The sequence below is a fragment of the Corvus moneduloides genome, chromosome 4 (genome assembly GCF_009650955.1).
Source record: "Corvus moneduloides isolate bCorMon1 chromosome 4, bCorMon1.pri, whole genome shotgun sequence".
NCBI lineage: Eukaryota > Metazoa > Chordata > Aves > Passeriformes > Corvidae > Corvus > Corvus moneduloides.
The window spans coordinates 42,298,897-42,320,669 of NC_045479.1; the positions used below are offsets into that span (position 1 = coordinate 42,298,897).

Genomic DNA, 21,773 nt, shown 5'->3' on the forward strand with positions numbered 1-21,773 from the left:
ATAGACATACGTGCTCCTATAGTAACAAGGCATTTGCCACATCTAAAGTGCAACAGCTGCTGTAGTTGCATTTTAGTTGCTGTAGTTGGATTTTTTGTGTGCTTTCACTGCTTCTAACCCAGTAGCAATACTTGTGGTCCTACACTGAGGCAAGGAGCTGGAAAGATTACCCTTTCCACTATGTATTCAGGATCCCTGGTAATTTGGAATTGGTGGGACAGGAGCATCCCACCCCTGTGGATCCACCTTAGTCTGGATCTATTTTCCTGAAATTGTGGTGCTGATAGCAGCATAATCTTAGCTTTTTCCAGCTCCCTCTAAATTATCTTTCAGGTCTCTGCAAATCTAGAAACATGGTTACTGACGATGGAAATTCTGAAGTTATTGTATCAGCTTCCAATGAATGAGACAAGACCATATTGTCTTTACAACCAGCAGCCTTTTAATTTGGCTGCAGTAAGCATCCAGGCATGTATGTGTACTGCAGTGCTTTCTGCAACAGCGCTTGTGACAGTCACATACCAGGCTACTTTTAACTCGCTCTTTCGATACCAGCCTCTTTGTATTTCATCCTACAGCTGCATCACTGCATGAGGGGTGGTCAACATTAAGCCTTCCTTTTGCCTTTTTTAAAAGTTTTTTTCTGACTGCATGTACATTTAGGTCTATATCTGCTTTAAAAAAAAAAAAAGAAAAGGATTCAGACATTCTACAGATGCTTACTTGCATGGAAGAACTCTAGCATGAACAACAAGAAGAAGAGAACTTCCTTCTTCTGTTCCTGACAGAGTTGATTATGAACACCATGTAAGATGTGATAAGAGTTAAGGACTCAGCAAAAGGTTCTTTTCTGAGAACTGGTCATTATATTAGCTTGGAGAATTAAAAAAAAAACCCAACAGATGATCAGGTATATTAGTACTTCTCAATGCTGCATGCATTCATCCCCATTTAATCTAGGAGTGGACCAGAATTACACGACAAAACTGAGACTTTGATTCTGATATTACTGTAACAAACAAGGGTTCTTTCTTACCTTTTTTGGCTCTCTCCCCTCCACTTATCTGCACCACCCTTCAAACGGCACAGAACACAGCAAATTAAATTACAAAACTCTGCTTTTTGTTATCTTCACTCAGCAACATTTCCCTTAATAATAGTCGTGGCAGACGACTGCGACTCGCTACCCATCTTTAAAGCTGTCTTAAGAGAAAGAAGACCTTCGGGACCTGACCCGTACTACCTTTCCTCACTACCTCTCGAGCGCAGGTACACAGACCAAGCTCGCCATCCCACCGCCCAGGGAAGAGGGGCCCGGCCGAGTCCTCGGCTCTCCCGCTGCCGGAGCTGCCGTGCGTGACTCCCTTCTCCCTCTGGAGGGAGACACAGTCCAGTTTTTGGCTGCCGCCGCCGGCGCCGCGTCCCTCCTGCCCCTGCCCCTGCTCCGGCAGCCGCGGCCCCCCTTCCGCGGGGCAGCTGCCGTGCCCGGCCCTGCGCAGCCCAGCCCGGCGGCTCCCTCCCCGCCCGGCGCCCCAGCCTCCCGCCCCAGGGGCACAGGGATCCCGGGGGAGAGACGGCGGGGCCGCCGGGGGTCCACGGGGACCTCCCCGGCCACGTGCGCTTGTGCGTAAACTTCCACCCCCGCCCCGCTGCTCGGAGGGGAGAGAAGGGAGAGGTGCGCTGCGGAGCGCGGGGGGAGGGAGGCGGCCCAGCCCCGGTGTGCGCGGGCCGCGGGGGTGGCGGCGCTGGGCGCTGCCGGCGGAGCCCCGCTCCTCGGTCAGACAGAACGGCGGCCGCTGGGATCTCCTCCCTCGTAAGGGCTGGGGAGGAAAGCCGCGAGTGGCCGGATAAATACGGGGGAGGGAGAAGGGCGTCTCTCCCTCTCCCCACCTCCCTCCACCTCTTCCCTCCCCCCTGCCGCGGAGGGCGCGCTTGGAACTGCCTCTGTCTGTCCGGGCGCCCGGGGCGTCTCCGCGCCCTTCCGCGGTGCGGTGCTGTGCGCGCAGGCTGGGCGCGGAAGGCTGCTGCTGCTGCTGCTGCTGCTGAAGGTGAAGCTCTCGCTCTCCAATTACTTTTCCCAAAAGAGAGAAGGAGGCAGCAGGAGGGGGAAGTCGTGCTGTGTGTGGAAGGCACACCAATCAGAGATGCTCTAACGGAGGGACTGCTGCAGGACGCGCCGGCTTTTCCTCCTTCTTCTGCCGCCGGGGCTGAATCGGGACCACGCGCAGCTGGCGTAGGGGTCGGAGCCGTACTGGGCTGCAGGACTTCCCCATCTCCGCTTTTCCAATAGCTCAACCATACTTCGTCCTCTTTTAAATTTTTTTTTTTTTTTTTTTTAATACTCTGAAATCGTGCACAAGAAACACTTCAAGTCTTCCCTCCATTCTCAGTTACTTCACCCTTCCTCTAGCATCTCTTAGCCGGATTCCTGGTGTATTCCCAGAGAGGCGGGGGGAGAGAGCCGGGCCCCGCGGACGGCTGCTGCCCCAGCCCGGCCGAGCCGAGGGGAGCCGAGCGGAGCGCGGCACGGCGCCGCTCCATGCCCCCGAGCGCTGGCGGGGCGCGGGGCGTGTGCCGGCGATGCCCGGGCGGTAAGGCTGGAGCTCCCCCCGGACGGGAGGCGGCCGATCGCTAGGCATTTCTAGCACGAATCGGGACTGCAGGTAGGTGAGCGGAGCGCTCCAGGGTCGTGTGTCTGTCTGTGTGTCTGTCTGGGCGCTGGTGGGGCCGCCGGGAGATACCCTTCGCCGTTGGCGGAGACCCCGCGGGCGGCGGGCACAAGCGGCCGCGGCGGGGCCAGGAGTGAGGTTTGCAGGGCGGGCTGCACCCTCCCGTTGCCCTAAAGTTGGACGAAGATGAATGCAAAGAGGAGCTGCTTTGCCGTCCGTCTGCTCGGCACCTGGAACAGCCGGCTACAGCCTTTCGCTGGGCGATCCTCAAGGGTTTTGTTTTCCCTTTTAATTTTCTTTGATTTTACTTAAAAGAACAGTTCAGTAGAGCCGAGAGGGAGGCGGGGGGGAGCAGGAGAACCCACCTGGTTTTCCACTTTTATGGAAAGGGTGGCCGCTAACTCGCAGGACCTTCGGGCACTTGGGGGTTACTCTGCCCGGACGCTTTATCGGCCGCCTTCAGTGAGCGGCTGAAGGAGCGGGGAGTCCCTTTATGTGTCCTCTAAAAACAACAATAGCAACAAAGCGATAAAGGGAAGATTCATGGCTCCGTTTCCTTCTATGTGTAGTGCTCTCCAAGTTGTGGGTATATAGTATGAAACACACCTTGTCTATCCACGTTTCTTTGCATCTCAGTGAGTTTATTTACCTACTAAACATGTTGCAGGTTCTGTATGCCACAGTGAGAGGGATTTTCCCTTATCCCATCCCAATTATAGTGTAGCAAGACAAAGTTTTAAAATAACCTGCTTTATTCCTGTGGAGCTGTAGGATCGGACACCAGCTTATCTATACAAAGAATAAAGAGCAAGAGCTTGCGCTGCCCTGTTAGGAGTTGCCATGCATGGGTCTTCTGTGTGTTTCATTCCTATGGGAGTTAAAATCATTGCTTAAAGCATTTTAAATTATATGTGTAGTTACACTTCTCTCTTTCCAGCTTTTGCTTGGAGCTTATTAGTATTTTTTTTTAAGTACCTCAGTTCTACCAACCCCCCCCCCCAGCAGACACTGGCTCAGTGTTTAAAGAACCGTGCTTTGACTCCTGCAGAACTGTCAATTTAAATAATAAACATACTCAACTCCTATCTCTGAAAACCCCATAAAGGATTCGGGGTCGTAGGGTCTTTGCACCACAGTGGATACATTTAAATTACTATTGACTAAATGATAATTGTTATCTGGTTTCTCTGTCTTACCAACTAGTTTCAGACTTTAGCATTCAGCCTACTGTACGTTTAACACTTTAAAGCTACTTGATGGGCTAATTTAAGTCAAATTGAGAAATTAAGATTCTTATCTCTAGTGTTGGGTACTACTAGAAACATAGTAGTTCAGTGGTACTAGGAGGATAGCTTAGCTGAAGTTGGGAAAGAGCATACTAAGGTATTTTTATCAGAGGTGGCAAAGGTTACAAGTTTCATTATACTTTTTCACAGTAATTATGCTGTCGTACTGATGCCTAAATTGTATTGTGAGTGTATAATTAACAGTAGTAATTAATATAAATTTCACTATTAATATTTTATTTCAGAGAACTGATACTGCTGAGGCAATATTGAAAACCATGTGGGTTTTGTTTCACATAGTCCCAGTTCCGAGTAGTTATTCTTATAAATGTAAACTAACTAAGTGCCATAATTTCAGTGGAAAGCTTTGTTCAGTTAGTTGATGCAGCAAATCAGATTTACTACTCAGAGGTTCTGCATATTTTTTTTGTACATGGAAGGTCCTTCAAAAATGTGGTATTAATTTTAGATACACTGATGGTGGTGGGTGACTGAGATAATATCTTGATTCTGTCTTGCTGTTTTAATCAGAGAATGATGACTAAGGTGCCAGTATCTTTTACTGTACTGGACACATGGGGTAACCTTTTTACCTGGCTCTTATGATGTGAGGAATCTCAGCTTTATGTGTAGATGCCTGTAGTGCGCTTAATTGTTCTGGTGGGGAATACATGAAAAACTTGTTCTGAATGAATGTAAATAGATGTGTGTACAGACGGATATTGGAGATTGTTTTACTGGCAGGTTGCAAAGTGATGATTCATTGAGCCCTATCTAGATTTACATAAAGCAAATAATACTTTACACTGAATTGTGGTGGCAGAGGAAAATGTAGCAGCCAAGAAGTTTCATGATTTCATCACAGGTGATGACAGACTTGATAAAGGACATCTTTACAAGTACAGGCAGTATGTTTTCGGTAAGCAAAATGTAACCATGAAGTTTTCCAGATCTGAGCATCTTCACACTTAAATTTATTGCTGTCTGTGTTGCTACTTACCAACCAGTGTATAGCCTAAATAATGTACTAGAAAGATGTTGCATTTATTATGTTGTATGTTTTGCTTACTATAAATAAGTAATGCAACAGTGCTGACTAGTTATCTCACTAAAGGAAATCACTGACTTGGAAGACAGAAAATCACATTACCTAATACTCGTCTACACAGAAATGTGATCACCATCTTGAAAAATTATTCTGAATGATACAACTATCAGTGAGCAAGTAGTTCTATGCCCCTGTTTTATCTTCTGCAGGATTTTATTAGAAATGCTTCATTAAGTCACATTATTCTGCAGCTGTTTGTTCACTGAAAATTAAAATAAAAATCAGGAAATTTATCCAGTAGAGCAGTAGTATTTCCTTTGTTAAGTACTGAAAGTTCAAATAAAACAAAATCTTTTAGCTTCAGTGTGCCAGAAGCACTGAATACATCCTATTTTTGTGATATATGGATGGCATTTACAGATGCAATTCATCAATGTATTTATTAGTCAAATGTCATCAAACAAAGAAGATAAATGGCAGTAAACAAAGACTGCATGGTAATACAGAGGCTAAAGCAAGGGAAAACCCTACAAATCTAATTAATTAATGTTCAGTCTCATATTTACAGTCTGTATTTAAACATCTCATTTAAATGTCTTTCTCTCATCATTTTTCTATTGCATGTCCAAGTAATTCAGGTAGCAATAGCTTTTCATTGGAAAATGCATTTTTCATTTACCTTTTGAAATGCTGAATTTTGAAGGCATTGAGGCAAAAGTTGTATAAGGATGAATATAGCAGAAAGGTCCTATGCCAGCAGAACTGAATACTGACCTGTCCCTGTTCATGACCATTTTTATGTGTTGAGGGATATCCCCAATTGATGTAGACTTTCATTGCTCCCTTGGAGTAATTGCAGCTCTGACATTTTAAACCAGCTGGAGTATTTGCTCCATTATCCTTAGATCACTGAATTTAAGAGTGTACTTTAAAAGGATTTTGCTTGAATTTTTTTTTTTTAAGCATGAGGAAATAATTACATGGTATACTCAGCTTCACAGATTCCATTGTAAGTGCACATCTTCACATTTGAAATATTTTTTAAAAAGCACAAGCTCACTCTTAGAGCTATTTCAACAGGAAGTTTGGCTCAGTGATTTGGTTTTATAAACTGTTAATATTTACTTCGAAACAGTTCTCCTTATGGCTGAGTTCAGATATATAACACTCACCAGACATAGGAATGAATGTGGAAACATCAGCAGTAATGTTGTTCATTTTTCCTGGTGGCAGCTACAAAGCTATCTCCTTTTGCTCTTGGTAGAACTTGGGAAGATAGTGGGCTTTATGCTTTGCTTCTTTATATACCCAAGCCAGCCACTCTTGTTTGCCAAATATAGTAAGTTATTTATCAAAAGACATGACAAAATAATAATGGCCACCTAATGTACTTTTTCATACTGTGAGTGCAGAACAGTCACATTTTTAAGATAAACAATTCAAGGCATCTTTGTATAGCTTCATTCATATCATGTGTTTTTGAAAAACACTTTGGAGATAGAAAAGAGAAAGTAAAGACCTTATGCTTTACTAGTTGTAGTAGTTAGCATAACTACCAGTTATGGCATGACACTAAGTAGTTAGATAAAATGGGATGATGTCACTGAAAAAAGCTTTCTTAGCTTTTTCTACCGTCTGGATACATTAGTACAGTGATTTGTAGAATGCACTGCAGCTGTAGCTGTTGCTTGAAGTAGCACTAGAAAATGCTTTGTATGGATTTAATCCTTAGTCCTTAAGTAAGCACTTATAGGAGAAGCTCCTGTATGATTTGTGGCATGGAAGAATCGCTTATATAATTGCTTGTGTAAAAACTTAGAAATTTTTTCCACTCATCTTTGAAGTTTATCAAACCTTCTAATCTGTACCATGTTCATAGCTTGCATTTTCTAGTTGCCTCACTTCACATCTTGCTGATCTTGTAATAGGAAACTTGAACACGGATCTCTCGGCACCAGGACAGTGTTGTACATAGCCGCCTCAACTGTGAGCATCCCTTTAACAGTGCCAAGGGGTAAGCCACAGTACAGGATAGCACTCAGGCGAAAGCATACAGAGCTTTTTTTGACTCCTGGGTGTTTGGTAATCTTCTATGCCTATATCACAAATTGACGCTAATGCTGCAAAAGGTGCTTTACACTGGAAAACTTCACAAGTAAATAATGAACAATCAAAGTTCAACAAACCAGCTGGTTGTATGAATAGTGAAATATTAATAAGTGAGTCAGTAAATATCAAGCCCTTTTAAAATAGATAAATTTTTAGTCATGGTTGTATGCTGGGCTCTCTCTCTGTGGAATATTTCTTGCCTCCTCTGTTGCTATATTAAGGTCCAGTATTTGAAGATGAGGTACTGGACTAGATGGACCACTGTCTCGATCCAATAAAGCAATTTCTTTCTTGAAATGCAAGGAGGCAGTATTGCAGTACTGCATATTTATTTTACTTACTAGAACCAAGCTGCAATTGCTTAGTGTACTGCTTTTGCTTTATTTTTCACTTTTAAAAGCAGGATATAAAATATTTCTAAAATAAATCTGTCAGTAACATGCAGTCTCACACCAACTCTTTTAGATGCAGGAGCACAGACCTGACAAGTCTCTCACATTTGCAGTGATACTCTCATATTGGATTTCTTCTACTCCCTCACTGCAGTTTCTGCATCACATATTGATAAGGCATAGCTGTGGCCTCTGATCCATCTTGCCACAAACCAGTCAGTTATGTAGCAGGTGCTCTCCCTCATCTCTGACAGGTTGTATCATGGACGGGGTAGAGGGTATGGCTCAGCCCTTGGGTCACCAAATGGATTTTCATGCTTGTCTGAGCATCTTTGTACAGAACAGTCTTCCTGGTTACAGGTTGTCCCTGCCTTCTTCCTCACCATGTGAAACTGCATGTATGAGAGAACCTGTACCAAAGCCTCTGATGTGCAGTCATGCAGTCTTAGGATAGATGCTGCCTTCTGCCTCGTGACTGTGCATTTGGGAGAGCTGTGAGCACTGCAGTCAAACTATGTACTCTAGATCCCCTTTCAGTTGAGACTTTCAGTGTTTATTTCCATTTATGAAATGTTTGGCCTTTGGTTCTAGGCTCAACCATAATTTGTCACTGGCTATTGTGTTATTGTGTTTAATGACACTGCAACGTCACACAGAATGGCTCGATGGCTCTGAGGAAAGCTAATATCTTTCTGTGCTATTTGTATGTTGTAAATAATTTGAAATTTGGATCTTTTCCAGTAAGGGATGAAAGCAGGCACCATCTGAAGCTTATCGCATGGTTTATCTGAGATAAGTTAGTAGTCTTAGTTTGGTTTGAACTGTAGAAGTGTCCAAGTCCCAAAAATCATCACTGGGAAAAATTAGGATGTGTGCATGCTGTGTGCAGAGAGGGAAAACTTGAGGTCTGATCATGTGAGACATTTAAGCTGGTGTGGCTTCAATGGGACCAATCAAATTAATTATGTGATTTAAGTCTTTTCTGAAGTGAACCTGAGTAAATATTGGTAACTGCTTAGAGTGATCTGTGCTGAAGGCATGTAGGCGGGGTGCTGTTTTGACAACTGCATTTGTGTCTGTATTCTGGGTATAAGTTTAAGACTTGAGCTTTATGTCAGTGGTTTACCACTCCTACACCTTCAGTCCCATTATATTCAGAACAGAGAATATGTAACAGCACGTAAATTTCAGAAAGATTCTACAGGTATGCAGGTACTCTGCATTATAGTGTTAGAGGCTACCATTACCATAATGTAAATTTTCAAATATGATGTTTTTGGTGTGGCACCAAAGTAAAACATAACTTTCTGACTAAGTAGATCAGGCTGTGGTATTTGTGCAAGAAATTAGGTCATATTTGAGCCTAATTGCAGAAAAAAAGATCTGTTTCAGCACCATCATAAGAGAAGAATACCCTCTCTGGGTTATAGCCTCTCTTTGGACTCTGTTACCTGTGCAAATTTAGTGTAAAAAATTTCAACCTATCTGTTGTAACAAATAAGCTATTATTAAATAAGACGGGAAGTTTTATCTTGAGATTTGGTAACAGCAGCGAATACAGAGAGGTAAGTTCAATTTTATGGGCTTACTGGAATCGAGACAGAAGAAATATTGTATTTATATGCTAACATAACATGCCATAAATTTAGATACGGTATTATCAGCCAGTACACTGACATTTCTCATTATTATGATCCTGCTTTTTTCTGTTCACTCTAGATTCATGAGGGATAAACCTTGCATTGGAATTAAGGTAATATTTAAAATGCATTACTGCCAAAGTGTCCAAACCTTCATAAGGAAGGCATTATGTCGCAATTTGTGCAATGGATGTTCAAATAAAGAAGTGGCCATGAACCCTGGTTGAGCTTCTGATTTAGGAAATTTTGGAGTTTTTTCCCCAATGCAGATTCATTTTTCCTTTATGGCAATGAGATTTTATTCTTCTGTTTATAAACATTGTCATTATGATTGTTCTGGTTTAAACCCCAGCAGGCAGCTCAGCCCACTCCTCCACTTGCTCACTCCTCCTCAGTGAGATGAGGAAGAGAATTTGAACAGTAACAGTGAGAAAACGTGTGGGTTAAGGTAAAGACAGGTAAAGCAAAAGCTGCACACACAAGCAAAGCAAAACAAGGAGTTCGTTCAGCGCTTCCTATTGGGAGGCAGGGATGCAGCCATCTCCAGAAAAGCAGGGCTGCATCACGTGTAGTGGTGACTTGTCAAATGTATGCCCATTCCTGCTTCTTCCCTGTAGCTTTATATGCTGAGCATGACCTCGTATGATATGAAATATATTTTTGGCTATTTGTGGTTAGCAGTCCTGCACCTCCAATCTTTTCACTGGTGGAGCAATGTGAGAAACAGAAAAAAGGCCTTGATGCTGTGTAAGCATTGTTCAGCAGTAACTAAACACATCTCTGTTACCAACACTGTTTTGATCACAAATCTAAAACAGAGCAACTTAAAAGCTGCTGTGAAGAAAATTAACACTATTCTAGCCAAACCCTGTACAATCTCTACCACTTATTCTTACAATTTGCATCATGCTTAGGTCCCACATTGTCCAATACACCATCATTAACCACCCCTTTCCCCTTCTCACTCACTACTATATGCAGGTGTTATTCCTCTAGTCTATGATCTGCAACTGTATAATGGCCATAAAATGTCCATTGAGTTCATTTAGTCCCCGACTTGGATTCTGTTTGTTATGGTGGTCACTCAGGAGAGGAGAGGTGGTTGTTGTGTGGAGTTACCGGAGTGTTGTGTGGGCACCAAAGCCAGCTCAGGTTGGGTCACTGCTGCACTTGCACTGGTTCTTGTAAGGCTTGTCCTCAAGTGGTTTGGATGGTTCTTGCTGTAGTACTTACTACAACATGCAACTCGAATCGTGGGTTACAGCAATTTAAATGCGTATCTATTGCAGCCTCCATCCCTGGTCCCTTTGGACCAGGCCATAAAGTTTTACATTGCAGTGAACTTCTCTGCTTGCCACTGCTCCAGCATGGGTTTATCCATAGACCACAGCCTCTTTGGGGGTATGTCTGCTGCAGTGTGGACTAATCCACAGCTATGATCACTCTGAAGTGTGCTCCACTGCTCTGCTGTGGCCCTGTCCTTGAACCACAGCCCCTTCAGGGGTGTACCTGCTGTGTTGTGGCCTTATCCATGGTCACTGTCACTTCAAGGTCACAAATCTGAAACACAGCACCTTATGAGCTACTATTAAGAAAGGTAACTCTATCCCAGCAAAAAACAGTACATTGATAGAAGTGTTTTTGATGATTGTATTCCAGATTTTGTTTTACCACATAGATCAGCTTGTGACCAAAGCCTAACAATATAAAATAATGTAACTCTGGGTAACTTTCTTCCCCTTGTATACTGCTTTTGCATCACCTGTGATTCTGAGCCCACAACCTGCAGTTCTTTGTACATTTGGGCCTTTAGATGACTCTGTGAGGTTTTAGGTGGCTTTAGCCCTCCTGTTTGTGCAGGGTGGTGTGGCATGCACCTGTTTGTGTACATGCAAATGCATAGCTGCCTTCTCCCATTCTGATCCTGTCTGCATCCGCTTGTGTAATTGTTGGGGTCACTGCTTATGGAAAATGTACTAGGAGAAAACTTAAGCCTAAATCAGCTATTCTGAGCTTCTTTCCCTTTGAGGCTGTGGTATAATGTTTTAGGTTTGAGGGGTTTTTGACTGCTTAATTATTCTTAAGTGTTTCAAATATTCTTTGGATTTGCTTTGTTTTGTTGCATTATTATAAAGATATATTTCACACTGAGTAAATACACACCATGTTTTTAAAAAATGAAGTAAACTTTTCAAACAGAACAATGAGTACATAACAGTTACTATGTTTCTTCATTGGAAGAGGAATTTAAAAATTGCTAATTAATCACAAAATGAACTCTTTATAAAACCCCTCTGTGAGAAAAATGTTGACCGAGCTATCACTATAGCTGCTTGAATACTCCAAGTCTCTTTAATATGATACCTTTTTGTTCCCATTTCCACTTTCAAAATTGAACACCTAATGATGGCACTCATATTCTCCCCTTCCTCATTATGCCTCAGCTGCTCATAACCTAACTTCTCCTCTAGCTCTCCTTGCCCCTCCTTTTCTCTTCACTGTTCACCTCATCTGCATTGGTGTCATATGATCTTCCCGAATGTCAAGTAAATGCAGACTACAGTCAGCATTACCAAATTGCTTTCTTGCCAAAAAAGTCACTTTTCATGTGCATGACCCATCATCTCACAGTTAGCTGCAAATCATCCCGATTCCCAAATTTACAATGTATTTTCTATTTAATGAGCTATTAGACATTATGCACTTTTTAACTTCATTTTTTTCTGACTAACAGCATTCCTCCTGATAATTATAGCTTTAGAAAGAAACAATTAATTTGAAACCAATTCTGCAACAGAAGTGGCATTATTTAGATAGCATTCCTCCATCTCCATGCACTAGGGATTATCTCATTAGAATTCATTTGTATTTGGAAACTCCTAGAGACCCCTATATCAGTCCAATACCCACCACGGTGTCATCAATAATACAGACAAGACTACTGCATGTGCTATTTTAATAAAACACAAAATGAAAGTAGGTACATGGGTGGCTGAGTAGTTAGTTTTTATTTTGTCTAAATGAAAAAATATTAGTTTATATGCTTTCTTAACCCAGGAGAATACTTTGAGTAAACTTAAGCTGAGCACAAACACAAATAATATTCCATATGTATTGTAAAGTTTTGGACATTTTTGCATTGGTATGTTATTCTCATATATTCTTTTAGTAACTACAATATTCCATTTATTAGGATAATTCTTCAAATTAAGTGGTTGTCTAATAACAAGCTGGCAAAATTGCAGCTGACTCAGTAAAAATGAATGAGTGAGTTCAACATTTGTGGCTCACAGGTTCCCTTACATCTGTGTATTTATTAAATCTAATAATATGTACTAGTGCAGGCTATATAATCCTGTTTTTGTCATTATGGTTAATTATATCTAGTTAATAGATACAAACTAAATGTATATGCAACCTGCCAAAGGATCACCTTGTGGTAAATCCTAATAACCTTTCCATGAATTCTAATATTTTTGTTTTTCTGCTACTTAGAGTTCCACTTTAGCAAAATATGGAAATGATTAACAGGAGGAAAACCTATCCATGACTCTGCCATGGAAATTGGTAGAAATGTCCCAGCTGTTGTAAAACTAAGTCTCCAATAGACTCCCTTCATTGGTTGTGTATTGGAGCTCATACTTCATTCTCACAGTTATTTTGTGGGAACAATATTGAAAATGTTCCTGCCAGAAAGTTTCCTTTCTCTGAATCCATAGATGCTAAATGCAGATTCAAAATGAATGTAAGATACAAATGATTGAAAAATGTGCTGAGAAGTTTTCGTATTATGTAGAATCCTTGTCACCTTGATAGCTGAAAGGTATGATGTGTATTCCTTTCTGTCTTGGATACTGTAAGATCACAATTTACACATGCCTTATGCACCTTTGCACCCCTGTTTGAGTAAGTAGCTAATATATACAGGTGAGTAAGTAGTCAAGCAGATAGATTTACTTCTCCCCTCATTTCTCTGGAACTTTTTGGTTCACCACTGCTTCAGTTCAGTTGCAATCTTTTCTGGTTTCTTATCATAGTAACACGACAGGCCTAGTTCTGTCAGCTGAAATAATGAAATATTTCTCGCTAGTGAATGATTCAGGTGATTCAAAGCCAGATTTTTAAAGCAAAATATTTTTCACTCTCCCAAACTTCCTACCATTAAACAAAGAGATAAAATAGTCCGTGTATACCAAATCCTACCTAAACTTTATTGTTTTACTGGAAAAAGTGAGAAGCTATGATTTCATGCTATGTCCACAGCTATTCTGAGCTGCATATTTCTGTCTCTGTGTCTTTCTTTTAGTGTCCTAAGCAATTGTTGGTAATTCATGGCCTCCTTCCTGGAGAGACAATTTGTAGCTGTCCAGTTCTTCTAATTTTTGTGTGTATTCTGGTCTTGACCAGAAGATCTGTATAACTTTTATCTAACACCTGAAAAGAATATTTTTCCATTTACTGACCAAGCCATTATGACTTTAAGTTATTGTCTCTCCACAGATATAATTATCCTTCTTTTTATTTACAGCTGGTGCTTGTCTTTGCATGTAAAATGCATTTACATCCCCATACATATAACAGTCCTTAACACATTATGTACTGACTGTATATGAAGAGCTATGTGACAGTCAGAAAATTAGTGTATATCAGTCTACATTATCAACAGAAACCATGAGATAAACATACATAGTTTTGCTGTATATACAATATGCTCCTAACTCAGCAGTGGGCTGTGGAGTTCAGACCCACAGTGACGATCATCATAGTGGTGAGACATTGGAAAGATTTAAAGGTACGTCTTTCTCTGTTCTTCCACTTTGGGGGTTGTTATTTGTTGGCTAATTAACATTTTTTAGTTGGTCTTTGCCAAAGAGTGCATCAGACCTGCTGTAATGTTTTCAGGTATTGGACTATGTGTAAATGGATGGTGGAACTCTCTATATAATGATATGTTGGTTCCCACAATATGATTGCTTCTGATAGAAATTATTGTTCGAAAATCATTGTTTGCTTTCGTTTCTTCTTTCCCCTCAGATCAGGGGAATTCTTGAACTTAATTCATTGCCCGTGAAATAAATGACTGGAGCCCACTGGAAAAGGAAATAGTATAGTGGACAAGCAATTTCTCTGATTTGTTTTTATCAGCTGTTGCTGAGGTTCTCCAGTAAGTCTGGTCTTGGTAAAGACGTTCAGTTTTATCCATTAGATCTCTTTTGTGAAGGAGAAGTTTCCTGTTAAGGTACTTCAGTAATGGCCAGAGTCAGAGAACAAGTGGGAATACAATCTAACAAAAGAAGGAAATGACAATGTAAGAAAAGTACTTCTTTGTACTTCGATGAATGCTTTGTCATATTCTTTCTGTTGGTTAGTGGCAGACAGTGTTTCACAAAGCACCATTACAGGAGGACTTATATAATGCTAATTTGTCCAGGCATTGAATAGTTGTTTCCACTTTGGAGGAAAGAAACTGTACCTGGCCTCTGCCTTCTGTTCTATTTTTATTTTACGCTCTTTTCATATTTTTGGAAGACATTTTATTAGTGTTTCCCAGAAGTGTCTAACCATGCATTGTAGAAAAGCATGTCTGCCTATGACTTTCTATGGAAGCCTGGTTTGTGAGGCCTTTTCATTTTTAACTATTGTAAATGCTTTCTAGCATTGAAGAAAACAAAACCATAACTGGGGAACAGGAGAATGTCCATGTCCTTCCTTTTTTTAATTTAAACAGTCTTTAACTTAGGGGTCTACCCAAGAAATACTCCCTTTGAAAAATGAAACCAAATCTATTGTTCTACTAGATTTTTTTTGGCAGGTTTTTTTTTTTTTTTAAATTGTTGTTGAATGAAATGAAGTCTTTGATTAGTAGCAACATACTAACAATTAGGAACTTCTATATACCTACAAATACATTCTTCTACAAAAATTGGATCTCTGAGTTGAATACCACTCACTCCAATGAATAAATGCCAGTTGCATTAAGTAGTGGTGTAATAAAGGAGGATAACTCCTTGGTTTTCTTTTTACCAGCATAATAAGTTATAGTAGTAATTTTCTGTGAGGGTTTTAATTTGCCAGTATAATATGCAGTGAGCTTGTAATGGTTCCTGAACTAGGTCTAATTTTTTCCCTTTCTTTGCCATTTGAGGGCACTTCCTCATACCTCTGAGTGCTTTCAAGCCCCTAGTCCTTTATCTGTCTTTGAGCATAGCTAACATTTTGCCATTCCACTGACTTTGAGCACCAGGCTTCCTTGATGAGTCTAACTGATTTGTGGTCAGGGTTGAATAAAACAGACAGAAACATTTTAAATCCAAAGTTATTTTTAATATTAATAATCAAATATAGCAAATATAAAATGGATTTTAAAATGCAGTCTCTTCTTTCTATCTTACTCTTCAGCTTACCTCTTCGTGGGTACCCTGGGTTGGTTTGACTTCTGCAGTTGCTCAAAGATCTGCGTAAATAGCTTTTTCAGAAAAAAGCTAAAGGACTTGAGCAACACACTACAATCATTAAAAGTGGTTTTTAAAATAGCATCATATCCCTTCATGGTTAACTTCATGTGTTCAGTTTCTCTGCTAGCCTACAATACTATAAAGCTTTCCGACTGGGTACTGCACATCTCCCTTTTAATTTCAGTCTCAAAGGTGATGAAGGAGGTTTAAAACCTGCTCAGATGGCCTAGATCTGTCAGAGAAAAGAAAGTCGAGCCCTTCGCATAACCATTGCAGATACTCTGAAATTCACTCTGAGAATCTCATATAATAACAGCTCTTTGGGTGGTTGATTTTGACTGAAAAGGTGAAGGTGGAGCCACCTTTCAGCATTTTCAGCACTAATAAAACTTGTGGTTGGAATTTACCTTTTCACTGATATTATCAAATCCAGAAGCTGGATAACAGCTACAATTGTGTTTTACCACCCCCTTGTGTTACTTGATTGGCCTGAATATCTTTTTCCAGCAATTAAATTTTGTGATTTGGAATGATACAGCTAGACATAGCAGTCTCATAGGTCTCATAGTATTATGTTTCTTTGCCTGTTCAAACATATGGTAGTATTTTTTTTTTGAAGTTATTCTTTTTAATCTTGAAGCCTCTGCTCAAAAATTTATTAAACCTCCTGGTATTTGGAGAAGAGTAATAATGGCGCATCATCAAATAAAATTCCTTGGCCAGCATACAGAACCTGAAAAGAACACCTTTTTTGACATCTCCCTCTCTTTTTCAAAAACTCCCAAAAAACAGAAGCTACACAAGATTAAAAGAGAATACACCTTTAATTGTGATTTATTTTGTTGTCAGATAATGAACCTTTGCAAAGCTACATTTGAAATTACAGTATCTTATTTTAATGGTAAAAGAAACTCCTTCTTTAGAGACTTCAGTGTTCGGCAAAGAGTAAAACACTTTGTATGTCACATTGTTGCTGCTTTGTGAAGTTTAAAGAAGATTCCAGTGCTGCTTGGCTTTAGGCATTGGAAATTTGGTCATAACCTACCAAAAAGGGCATTAGAGGCAGGATTCAGCTTAAGATTGACATCTAAAATAGACGTCCAATTGCAATTGCCTACATGAGAGGTAGGTGCTTTAGCTTCATAGTCAAGTGACATCCAGGGTAGGGTTCAGATGCATAACATAATTTAAAACTTTCCAGAGCATCTTGTCTGACCTCCAAGTGCTGCTTCAGATGGTTGCAGAACCGTATCTGAATCAGATGCAAAATAGCTTGCATGACATCTGCTGATCCCTTCTCTTGGGCATCTCAGATGGCCCTAGATGGTTATGTTTGGGCACTTGAATCCTGTTGCTTATCAATAGACCTAGAAAGTGATTCTGCTTGCTTTAACACGGTATCTACGTTGGATCAACTAAATCGTACTTCAAATCACAGCAAGTTGGTTAAGTTGAATAACTTGCCTTAAAGGTAGCATTTTAACTATTTGTAGTGAACATTTTAAATGTGGCAAAATATTTAAGATACTTGGATGGAGTTTATAACAATGTACCAGATCAATAACATGTCAGACATCATGTTTCCCTCTCTACTCAGCATGGGTGAAGCAGCAACTTGAGGACTGTGTCCAGATGTGGGCCCCTCACAACAAGAAGGATATTGGTGTGATGGGCAGTGAAACTGGCGATGGTCTGGAGCACAAGGCATATGAGGAGTAGCTGAGGGAGCTGGAGGCGTTTAACCTGGAGAAGAGGAGGTTCAGGGGAGACTGTATCACTCTTGACAACTGCCTGAGAGGAGGTTGTACCCTGGTGGGGGTCAGCTTCTTCTCACAGGCAACTTGTGAGAGGATGAGAGGACAGAGCCTCTAGCTGCATCAGGGGAGGTTCAGGTTGGACATGAGGAAAAAATTTTTCATGGAAATGTTAGTTAAGCACTGGAACAGGCTGCCCAGTAAGGTGGGGGAATACCATCTCTGGAGGTCTTCAAGAAATGACTGGACATGACAGTGCTGTGGTTTATTGGATAAGGTGGTGATCGGACAAAGGTTGGACTTGATCTTGGAGGTCTTTTCAAACCGTAATGATTCTGTGATTTAGTTAACTGAACTGAGTACTTATATTTCAATGCCTAAATTTAGGTGCCATAATCTTGAACATATTGGTACCTCTGTTACTGATAGAAAACAGAAAGAATAGTAGCATCATATAAAACAATTATGAAATTAATTAACGTTGGAGGCAATTTCTACTAAAACTTTTATTTTCATTTCATTTTTGTCTGTCGTTCAGTGCTGTAGTCTAATACAAAATCCTAATGTGTGAAAAAGCCCTCTGTTACCCCCTTGAAAGTCTGGATATTAAGCTGAGGTCTGGAATATCTTACAAGTTATGAGCCTGGTAATCAAACTGTTTAAGCTAGATTTAATGTTTCTGATAATTCTAAGAGAAACAAATAATCAGAGACTCTTAATAATAAAATAATAATATATAATATGTTACACATATTATACATATATGTAATAATAAGAAAGAAATAATCGGCTTTTGTAAGTCAGTCTGGAAAGGGTGATTCCAGCTTTCCTTCTAGTTTATAAGGAGCATGACATCAATTAAATTTTATTTCTCAGATCAGGATTTGTTGCTGAGACCATCATCTAGAAGGATAGTTAATTCCAGAACAAGCATTTACTGGACTATGATCGAACAGCAGGAAATGAGAGAAAAAGTTTCCACAAGAATGAATAACCATATACTGAATGTGCGTAGAAATCTACTTACAGAGTTTCACAGCAATAAACCAAATGCGGAGTCCTGAAAGAGGTATATTCTGTGTTAAGTATTTTTGTGACAGTGGCACTTAGCATGACCTTTCAGGAATGAGGTGCTGAACAATGGTAAAACAAAACATTTTTCTGTCCTTTGCTTTGGTTCACTTGCAAGACTGATGCCTTTCAGTCCTCAGTCCTCACTGCATCTGCCTGTCATTAAGTGTACAGCTCTAAGTCAGTGGTCCGTGTGTCTTGGCCTATGAGGAGTGGGAAGTATATAATTTCTGACATCTACTAGTGTTTTATCAAAATACTGAGAATGTTAACAAGGATTTCTTTTGGGGTTTTGATTTTCTAATGAGCAACTTGACTGTGATTCATTAAGCTTCTCTAGTTTTGGCTCTTTGTAGAATACAGGTCTACTGGCATCAGTCCCCAAACTCCCACTGTGCTCATTGGCACTGGATAGCATCAATCTATGGAACAGAAAAAATGACCAACATAAAACAAAGCAACTCTCCTTCCTTTGTCTAATGGGAGTAAGTAATATAAAGAATACATATGCTTTGCTACTTCTTAGATTCTTAAACACTTCACTACAGAATTACAGAGAATTTTATACAGAAGAAGTACTCTGCTTATCATTTGTGTGGTGAAGTGATTCTTAGTGTAGACAGCAATAGCTGAACTCATTTAGTAAACAAAAAGCTTGGGCCCCAATATTGACATGATTAGGCAATGTACCCTCTTCTCCCCATATTCCCCTTTTTTTGTTTTCTGCAGAATTACTCTCTTCTCAGTTGCTGCAAAGTAATTTTTGACTGTATTCTTATTTGCTGAGGTTCTTCAAGGCTCTTAGGAAGAACCTGCCTTGATTCCTCCAATAGTTATATTTGTGAAGTACTTTTTTGCAGGACACTTCTATTAGCAGAACATCAATATCTGACTAATTAGAGATGAAATGTCCAGGCAGTATTGAGTAATGCTGTTTTCTAACTTACTAATTAATTGCAAACCAGGCAAAAATGTTAATTATGGTCGGAAAGATCCTAAATGCCATTTTGTGAAGAGTTATTTTAATTGCAAGAAATTATGCAAATAACCAAATATATAACATTAAAAAAAAAGGGTTTCTCATGCTATTGTAATACAGACGCAAAATGTTTTATGGCAGGTGAAATTGTAAGCTCCTGCAGGAATTTGAGGATTAGAATTCTCTCAGTGAATAAACATTATCCTTCTTACGTACTTAGCTCCATTCTTCTATACATGTCCCCTTCAAAAAAAAAAAAGGTTTTTTAAATTTGATTTTAGAATGCTTATACAAATTTAAAAATTCTGGTACTTTATTTGTGGTATGTTACGACAACTGTAATTGCAAGCTTCAAAACTAATGACCTCATCTGTCTTTAAATATTAGAGTGGATAGACATACATATATTGATGGATGCAGTTTAAAACCCCAGGGCCTGTCTATAATAGAAAGAATTAGCATCTGCATTTTGTACAGCTGCACTGATGGTGAGTGCTATTTAGGTAAAAATGAATGAGGGATGAACTTTTTTCAGCCCTGGTTCAAAGCATCATTACATATTGGACCAGGTTTTGACTGAGCCGTGAGCCTGCATATGGCTAGAATTCCCTTGAGCTGTATGAGAACAGCTTTAAAATAAGGTATCTCATGGTTAGCAACCAGGCAGTGCTGTATCTGCTTTGGGTCTTTTTTTTTTTCTGAGTTTGTGCAAATGCATTCATTTCATGATAACAAGTACAAACAGTACTTGTGCAAAGCGAAATATTTCTGCTGTGCCTTCCAAACTTCCAAAACACCACTCTCTCTATCTCTTAGATGGCATAGAAGTATTTGAAGGCTGCAACAGTGCACGATCTTCAGGAAGCAGCTCACATTTTGTACACATGCATAAGTACCTGCTGTAAGCAAACACAAAAGCACGGAAAATAAAACTGATTTACCTATTTTTAGGCTATTTTTGTGGCAGCTTTTGTAGGACCCATATTAATCAGCATACATATATATTGTGTTTGTAGTGAATATCTGTCAAGAGTCAGTAAATTCTTTCTCCATAAAAAGCAGATTGCATTATTAAGTTGGGGTCACTATTTACATAAAATTTAAGATTTACCTTTTTTAGCTTTAAGCAGGTTTTATTTTGATTGCTATATAGATGTATTTATAATCAATTGCCATTTCTAGAAAAAAAAAATGAGGGAGCTTACAGAACTTTTCAAGTTCTTCTGAGTTTCTTCACCTTTTATTTCCTCACAAGCCTCCCCAAATGAGTACATCAGCATCATTTCCCAAAAGAAATTTTGCTACCGTTACTTAATTCTACATAGAATTTTATATCCTTTTCATAGCAGCACAGAAGAGAGCATCAGAAAAACTCTCACTAAAATCTTGACTTTCATCCTACTTTCGCTCTAAATGTAGACCAGGAAGTCTGCTTTCTGGGGAGCTCACTTGTTTTTTTTTTGTAGTGTCCATCTGACCTTCTGGGCTACCTTAGCAGCACTGCTTAGTGTTCATGGGAATGAAACTTCAACATGAAGAGACAGCAGATTTTATCTTGGGTAATGCAGATGTCTTTCTCAGAGCCAATAAACCAAATCATCCCCAGTGAAAACATTTTTTGGACAGCAGGTCCAGCATTTTCAGCTGATGCCTGCCCATGGTACTTTATGTTAGGGATATGAAGTTCTTAGAGCTTCCATTGACCTCAGTTATAATTTGCGGTTCTGCAACTACAAGTGGGAACTTTCTGTGAGCACAAATTAAGATTGCATGTGCAAATTGTGAGACAGCCTGCATAACTTACTGTCATTTGTGCGTGTAAAAAGATTATGTGCATACAATTCAGCCCATATGCTGAAAAAACAACACTGTATTTTAATCAAGTTCCCTAGTTAAATCAAATTTAAACTACTTGCTAATCTATCTGCCCAGAAGAGTCCTCTCTCAAATTTGTATGAAACTTCTCTACACTAAGCAGGCCAAAGTTTTGAAAATTTTCTGGAGGTACAGCTTGCTTAAAAGGCTGTCATGAAGTCCTGGGAAAAGGAGATGAACGTTAGTAAGGTTTGTGCTCAAGTAGTCTACTCAGACAAACTAATCCCCATCTTCAAACAATCTTTGCCTAAATAATGTTTTTGTGCATCTTTGCTGTAATGATACCTGCAGTGGGTATTTTCTCCAAAAACTTGTGTGAAACATTCCTGAGAGAGAAGTTTGCTGATTGCAAGTAGCGTGCTGAATTTCTTTTTTTCCCATTTCATTTAATTGAAATTTTTGGCTTCTAGCCAAATGTGGTGTAAGACATTTTTAGGTCTCGACCACTAAACAAATTGTTGTAGGAACTGCATCCTCATTGCACACAGGATGGGT

The 21,773-nt window shown here is 39.9% G+C and overlaps 1 protein-coding gene across 8 annotated transcripts in view; it reads left to right on the forward strand.

The window, feature by feature from the left end:
• Nucleotides 1-1,697: 1,697 nt before the first annotated feature.
• TAFA2 (TAFA chemokine like family member 2) overlaps nt 1,698-21,773 on the forward strand; it is a 186,183-nt gene continuing 166,107 nt past the window's right edge. For 3 of the 8 annotated variants that reach the window (XR_004239725.1, XR_004239723.1, XR_004239726.1), the window contains exon 1: nt 1,699-2,663. The gene's annotated coding sequence lies outside the window, so the exon portion shown is untranslated. Of the gene's footprint in view, nt 2,664-21,773 lie in introns of all 8 variants that reach the window. The other 5 variants (XR_004239724.1, XM_032106803.1, XR_004239727.1 and 2 more) reach the window with 5 other exon arrangements.